The following is a 7,242-nucleotide window of genomic DNA, read 5'->3' as shown; positions in this document are numbered from 1 at the left end:
TACACAAGATAGCTAATCTATTATACTGATTCGCTAGGACTTCATAGTTCAAGACCCTCAGTAAGCCCGATACTGATCATTGGAAAAACGTCGTCTAAAATTCCTAACTAAAGCTGCTCACGCCACCTAAAACCCTTAACTGTAAGTTCCCACGTTCAGCAATCATTGCCAACGTTCCCAGAATCCTCGTGTATATAAAATAAGTCTCATCCGACATGCTTACCACTTAGCGTTACTTAATATAGTATCTTGTCATTCATATGTCGTTGGTAATGCTACCTCCATTTGAGAACATTTAACGATATTTGTCACATTTGTGGCCACAATTTTAACTTACTTAATTGCACTCATTTTTTGAATCCTAACGCAAATACTGCATTCATTTTATCATTTTCTCCTTTTCACTTTCATGATTCATAGCATAATGTTCCTTTTCCATAGCGTGTCAGCACCTGGAGGGGCATAGACCATCTACAACTTTGTAGATGCTTTTGTAGCGAGGAGTTCTTTTTAGAGGGTAGGGGTACTGGCCCCACGCCCAACCTTCCCAGAATGTACATACAGCGCCTAGCCTTCCCAAATGGTCACCCATCTGGTACTGGCCAGGCTCAACGTTGCTTAACTTCGGTGATCTGGCGAGAACCGGTGTGTCAACGTGATTGCGCCGTAAAATGTTCCTTGTACACATTATAAATTAGCGGCCGTTTGCACATATGTAAGGAATATCTCCTCTATATTCCCTCAATTGCTGGGTGTAATCAACCGTACGAAGCTCATACTTGTGGACAAAATAGTTTTCCTGTCGTGTCAACACTATAGACACCGAAAAAAGTTTCATATAAACCAATCACGAGAGTTTTAAGCGTCGAAAATAATTGTCTAAATCCCTCGAAACAGTGGAATTATTTGCCGTATTCTGTAAGATCTGTCGAAATATAAGCTCTATATGATAAGCACCAACTTAATAAGTGAAACCTCCATGCTCCGCGTCAGGGCACAGTGAAGGAGGAATATAATAGGTTGAGCATCCCCCCTTTAGCCCCAAAAGTCCACAGGGGACGTCAAATCATGGTGAAAATGAACAAACGGTGCAGTGTTAGGCCTTAACATATGTAAACTTGAGTTCTGCGCCATGCAAAAAAAAATGACCAACTCCATCATTTGACCCAGCCATTTATCCCCCAGGTCCCCAAGGCCTTAACACATTTAAATTTGAGTTCAGAACCATGCGAAACTGTCAAATAAACATATGCAGAAAATTTTGGAAAATTATGATAAATAGTCCTTAAAATGAAGTGTTTTTATTAGCCCTAAAAGAGACCCTTGGGCACACCGAAGAGTTATCGCGAAGTATAGACAAAGAAAATTATATAGAAATCAGTTAGATACATCTTTCCAGAAAGTTTCCAAGGCATCAATTATTTTTTAATAGGCACAAAAGTGTCAATTTTAGTCATTTTAACACGGGACAAACCGTGTTTTCTTGGAAAATCCGTTCTGTTACTTTTTTACTCATATCATGTTTCATGTTTGTGCAAAATTTCAAAAAATTCCAAGGCGTAGTTATTGAGAAACGAACGGACAAACGAACGAATAAATGGACGAATTTACAGGTCCACCCTCCTTTTGTGGAAAGACCAAAAAAGTGCATGTCCTTTCATTACAGTGTTCTTAAATCATACGAGATTGAAGATATGAAACTATAAATTTTTGCATTGTACCTCTCGGCGATAATAAAAAAACATGCCTTCAATCGAATTTCATCAGATCAAAAGAAAAATAACATAATACATATATCACAAAAACATTGCCAAAGTCCTAATTACGCATAAATAACACAAAAACTGACCTGTTAGAATTCTTTTTCTAACAAAAAAAAACATGATTGACATTTGAAATTTATAACAAAAACAACAAAAAACATGATTGACATTTGAAATTTATAATAAAAACAAAACACAAAACATGATTGACATTTAATATTTATAACAAAAACTAAACAAAAAAACATGATTGACATTTAAAATTTATAACAAAAACAACAAAAAACATGATTGACATTTAAATTTTATAACAAAAAAAAACAAAAAACCATGAGTGACATTTAAAATTTATAACAAATACAACAAAAAAACATGATTGACATTTAAAATGTATAACAACAACAAAAAAACATGATTGACATATAAAATTTATAACAAAAATAAAACAAAAAACATAATTGACATTTAAAATTTATAAAAAAAAACAAAACAAAAAAACATGATTGACATTTAAAATTTATAACAAAAACAAAACAAAAAAATAATTGACATTTAAAATTTATAACAAAAACAAAACAAAAAAACATGATTGACATTTAAAATTTATAACAAAAACTAAACAAAAAAAACATGATTGACATTTAAAATTTATAACAAAAACTAAACAAAAAAACATGATTGATATTTAAAATTTATAACAAAACAAAAAACATGATTGACATTTAAAATTTATAACAAAAACAAAACAAAAAAGATAATTGACATTAAATTTATTACAAAAACAAAAAAAAACATAGTTGACATTTAAAATTTGTAACAAAAACAAAACAAAAAAACATGATTGACATTTAAAATTTATAACAAAAACTAAACAAAAAAACATGATTGACATTTAAAATTTATAACAAAAACAAAACAAAAAAATTGATTGACATTTAAAATTTATAACAAAAACAAAACAAAAAAAACATGATTGACATTTAAAATTTATAACAAAATACTGATATTAAAGTACATTGCACGTGACAGTCTATTTGTCTTAACTATGCAAACTACACAGCTAAAATAGCTAACGAACTCATTAACGATTTTTGAGAAAGTGCTTACGATACTACTCAGCTACTCCAGTCCAAAAATAAAAATATTTAAAACAGTATTAGCGAAACTATGGCAAAAGATAGGAATAACTCTTGAGTTGACTGTGCCAAATTATTAACGAGGTTGAGAAAAAAATCAAAATATACTCATAACTTGTTTATTGAAATAATTTCCAAACATTAAATAAACTAGGAAAATCCTACGTTGACATAATCAGTAGGGGATATGCGATCATTTTTATGACTGACTTGTAAAAGACGTTGGTCCACAGAAATTTGTGATTTCGTCAATAGTTATTCCTCGCGATACCCCGTGGAGAGCATCCCACAACTCATCTTTGCTCTTAAATTGGCGCCCACTTGCATAGAGGCTTCATGATACTCCAAATGTTCTCGATTGGGTCCAAATCTGGAGAATTCACAGGTCTCTCCATCGTTTGTCGCCCAGAGAACCCCAGTTGTTTGCAAATACTCTTTGCTTTTGTTTGCTGCATGTGAGGGAGCATTATCCTGCATAAACATAATGATTCTTCTGAACGACAACCTTTGCTTCTTCAGCCATAGTTCAAAGTGCTTCTTCAGAAAAGTTATGTAAGCATTTGATGCCATTTTTACGCCTTCTAAGACTCTCCATGCGCCAACTAAATACCTCCGATAATCCCAGCACAAATCATTATCCCACCTTCACCTTGTTGGCGCCTTAAACGCTGATGACGATCTCGTCCATCTAGGACCCATCCCTTGCTCCAGTCATCTGGGCCATCAAGAGTGACACGCACTTCATCCGCGAACAAACTTTGGAAAAATCCGTTTTCATGTTGTCCTCTGCCCATTTCTATCGGATTTTTATGTGATGTTGCTTCAATGGAGTCTTTGTCACGGCTTAACAGACTTTGCCACTTATTTCAGAAGGCGAAATCGAGTACTTTCTGAGACAGTTTAATCCGACTTGGTCAAAGACATCTCGACTTGTCTGCCCAGGCTTCTTAACAACTTCACGTTTAATTTGGTGTAAAGAACGGCGTCAAACAACTCTAGATTTACCTTTATCAGTTCTCCTACGTACATTTGTAGGGTTCTTGACAAAGTTCTTCACAGTTTGATGGTACCTTCCTATCATTTTTGATATTTCGAGGATAGTTTTAACTTTTGCTAGTTGTTTTGTAATAGTACTCTTTTTAGAACTACTCAATTTAACTTTTCGTCCCATTTTATTGACGAACCAAACTGCCTCGTTAATAATTTGACTCATCTCAAATACCTCGGATGCAGCAATTGCGATGGCAGTTGTTTTGCGCGGAACACTACGAAAGTTTCCCACTACGCGCAATTCAGCATTGCCAACGTCTCCGAAGCTTTTGATACGAAACTACCGGTAAGTTTCTGAGACTGGTCAAAAATGTTTTCTCGTTAATAACTTGAGACACAATGTATATGTATACACACACACACATATCTATATACATATATATATATATATATATATATATATATATATATATATATAGAGAGAGAGAGAGAGAGAGAGAAATTAACTGTAAATTAAAATTTAAAATTTATAATTACATTTATTATTCGACAAAATACTCTAAAAAGAATTTTCAAAATTTCTTATTTCGCAAAGTTTCAAAGAATACTATTCTTTCTCGCAAAAGTGAAGTAAGTAATTAGCAAATTATTTGTGTAGCTGGAGTAATATTTACTAGTTAAGGCTATAAATGAAACAGAAATTATGACGGTTTATCATTAAATTAAAAACAAATGTGTTCATGCCAATACGGTTTGGGGATGGGTGGAAAACAAAAACAAACCGGGAGTAAAAGTTCCGGCGTGCACGCAGACACACTCAATGGTAAATTCGAAAAAAAAAATCATCATAATTTAAAAGTTAGTGGAACACCTAAGCGCGTTGTATAGTGAACAATAATCCTAATTGAGAAAAAATTTGAGAGCGAGAAATAATCAGGTTGAAAAAGAAGTTCAATGCAGCTAAAATGAATATAAAATTGTTTTTTCAGTTAGTGAAATAGCCCATTAAATCACATAATCGATTTACAATAAGTTACAGATAAACAACAGAACCGCTTCGATGGTTGGTTTGTACACACACACACACACGCGCGCGCACGCACGCACGCACATACACATACACACACACTCACACACACATATGTATATATATATATATATATATATATATATATATATATATATAGTGACGTTACTGTACGTATAGGGGGGGAAATTTAAAGATGACGGGAGTTCATATTGGATTCATGCACCAAAATCGCTATATGTTATGTAGCGGGTCGGGGGGTTCATAATAGGGAAATAACAGAACTCATAATACACGAATAACAATGGCGAAGATAAGGAATAGGCATTTATAACAGTTCTTATTAACACAATGGATGGGGCACGTTACTATTGTTTGGATTACACAAAAATTCGTTACAAGATGATGATAAAAACACATTTTCCTTTTTGGTTGTAAGGAATGACGACACGAGACAAACAGTTAAAAACATAGCTGGTTTCTTTATGCTTCAACCGGCCGAACTACTCTCCTTCCTTCGCTTCTAAGGGCTTTCCTCTCGATCTCTCTGAATTCTCATCTATTGACTCCCTCTCATCTCACTCTACTCTCTGCGTCTCTACTGACTCTCTAACTTCGAAGCCTCGATCCTATATTGAGAAATCTGATTTGTTTATGACGTCAGAAGTGTACTGTCGACCAACGTAACTATGTCACGTTTTCTACACATGTCCGTCCAACACACTTTTGGCAAACAAAGAATCCTTAATTCTAATTGTTTCCCATCTATTTTTTTATTAGCTTGGTCCGTTATTTTAACTAACATATTTAATATCCAGATTTCTAAAAGAATGGGCAATCAAGTCTTATTCTGACATTAATATTAAGTAGCTATTCTAATAGAATCCGCAATGGACTGAAATCCTAACATTCCATTTTCCATTATCTTTAACACTTGCCAACAGGGTTCGATTCTAGCCTTTTTTCTTGTCCACGAAAGGCTTTTCGACGAGATTACATTTATTTACAAGGTTCCTTATACTTTCTAGATTGTGATATCTCAGATTCGAAAAAAGACATCGTCGCTGTCTTTATTTTGATCGACTTTAAAAGAATCACTGATTCCCGGTGTATGATTTTCTTTTTCGTATAATAGCGAAACTGATCGGAGCAAACAGCAGCGCCCGGCTTTCCTGCCAGGGACCCCCAGAAAGGCAATTAGTTTGGATCAATGTGGGAGAAACCCTTCATATGAGAAATTTTTTTCATTACATTTTCACCCCAAACATGGCACATTGCAACTGTAGTGTAGGGGCTACTATCAGGGACAGCAGCTACTGGGGCACTATGTTGGGATTTGGGCAGCAAGATGTCGGTTCACGTTACACTTGAACTTCTGTATCTCAGTAAAGTTGGGGAAGCAGAGTCCTAGAATGGAATTCCAGAGTCTAGCGGTTCTGGTGAAGAAACTACTGGAGTAGAAAGATCTTCTACATCTAGGGAGCACTACTGTGTGGGGGTGGGATTTAGCTGTCTGTCGGGTTTTTCGAGGGTGTCTACGTCGTGGAGGCACAAGTGTCTGCAGTTCGTCAGAACATTCACCATTAAAATACTTGTAGAAAAGGCAGAGGGATGCAACGTTTCGTCGATAGGGCACAGACTGAAGCTTAGATGCCAGTTCAGGGCCTATCAGATTGGCGACTCTCTTTTGAACCTTGTCTAAGAGCGAGAGACTAGCAGCAGATGCATCAGCCTAAATGTGACAACAATACTCCATACATGGGCGAATGGTGGCCTTATAGAGGTACACGATACTTTCAGGTGTCAGTAGTTTTCTAGCACGGTAAAGAGAGCCTACCTTCTTCGCAGCGGCCCTGGCAATGTTTTCAATATAATTGCTATTTATTTGGACGCTACCAGAGCTCCCCTTTTAGGGGGAGCTGGTTTTTCCTCACACTGTGGGGAAAATACGGCAGAAATTGGCTAACAGCCAGAGTTGTGCGTGATTTTTAACTTCAGCCAGACGTTCATTTCTGCGCTTGCGTGAACTCATTCACTTAAGAATTAATTTCTGCAAGTCAAACTTTTGATTCTCATCACTAAATTTGAACGCTTTTCACTTCCTGTGGCGTCATAGCGTAGCGGTTAGATGACATATTTTCTTTCACTTTCTTGTCCGCCTTTGCGACATGGGTTTTGCTTACTAGCACTTTTTTTTACATACCTCCAAACACCCGGGAAACGCCAGGCGCCCCCGCTAGTCTATAATATAAAGGGCAAATATCAGTGTGTTTGTGTGTGTGTATGTCTGCTAACACCTTTCGACACACGCGTAGGAATGTGACGA

At 35.7% G+C, this 7,242-nt stretch overlaps 1 pseudogene; it reads right to left on the bottom strand.

Annotated features, from left to right (window-relative positions):
• Nucleotides 1-555: 555 nt before the first annotated feature.
• Nucleotides 556-672, bottom strand: LOC145249955 (5S ribosomal RNA; annotated as a pseudogene).
• Nucleotides 673-7,242: the final 6,570 nt, after the last annotated feature.

This window comes from Euprymna scolopes, chromosome 28, assembly GCF_053919585.1.
Source record: "Euprymna scolopes isolate OS-2025 chromosome 28, ASM5391958v1, whole genome shotgun sequence".
NCBI classification, from domain to species: Eukaryota; Metazoa; Mollusca; class Cephalopoda; order Sepiida; family Sepiolidae; genus Euprymna; species Euprymna scolopes.
This window is presented reverse-complemented; position numbering and strand designations above follow the sequence as displayed.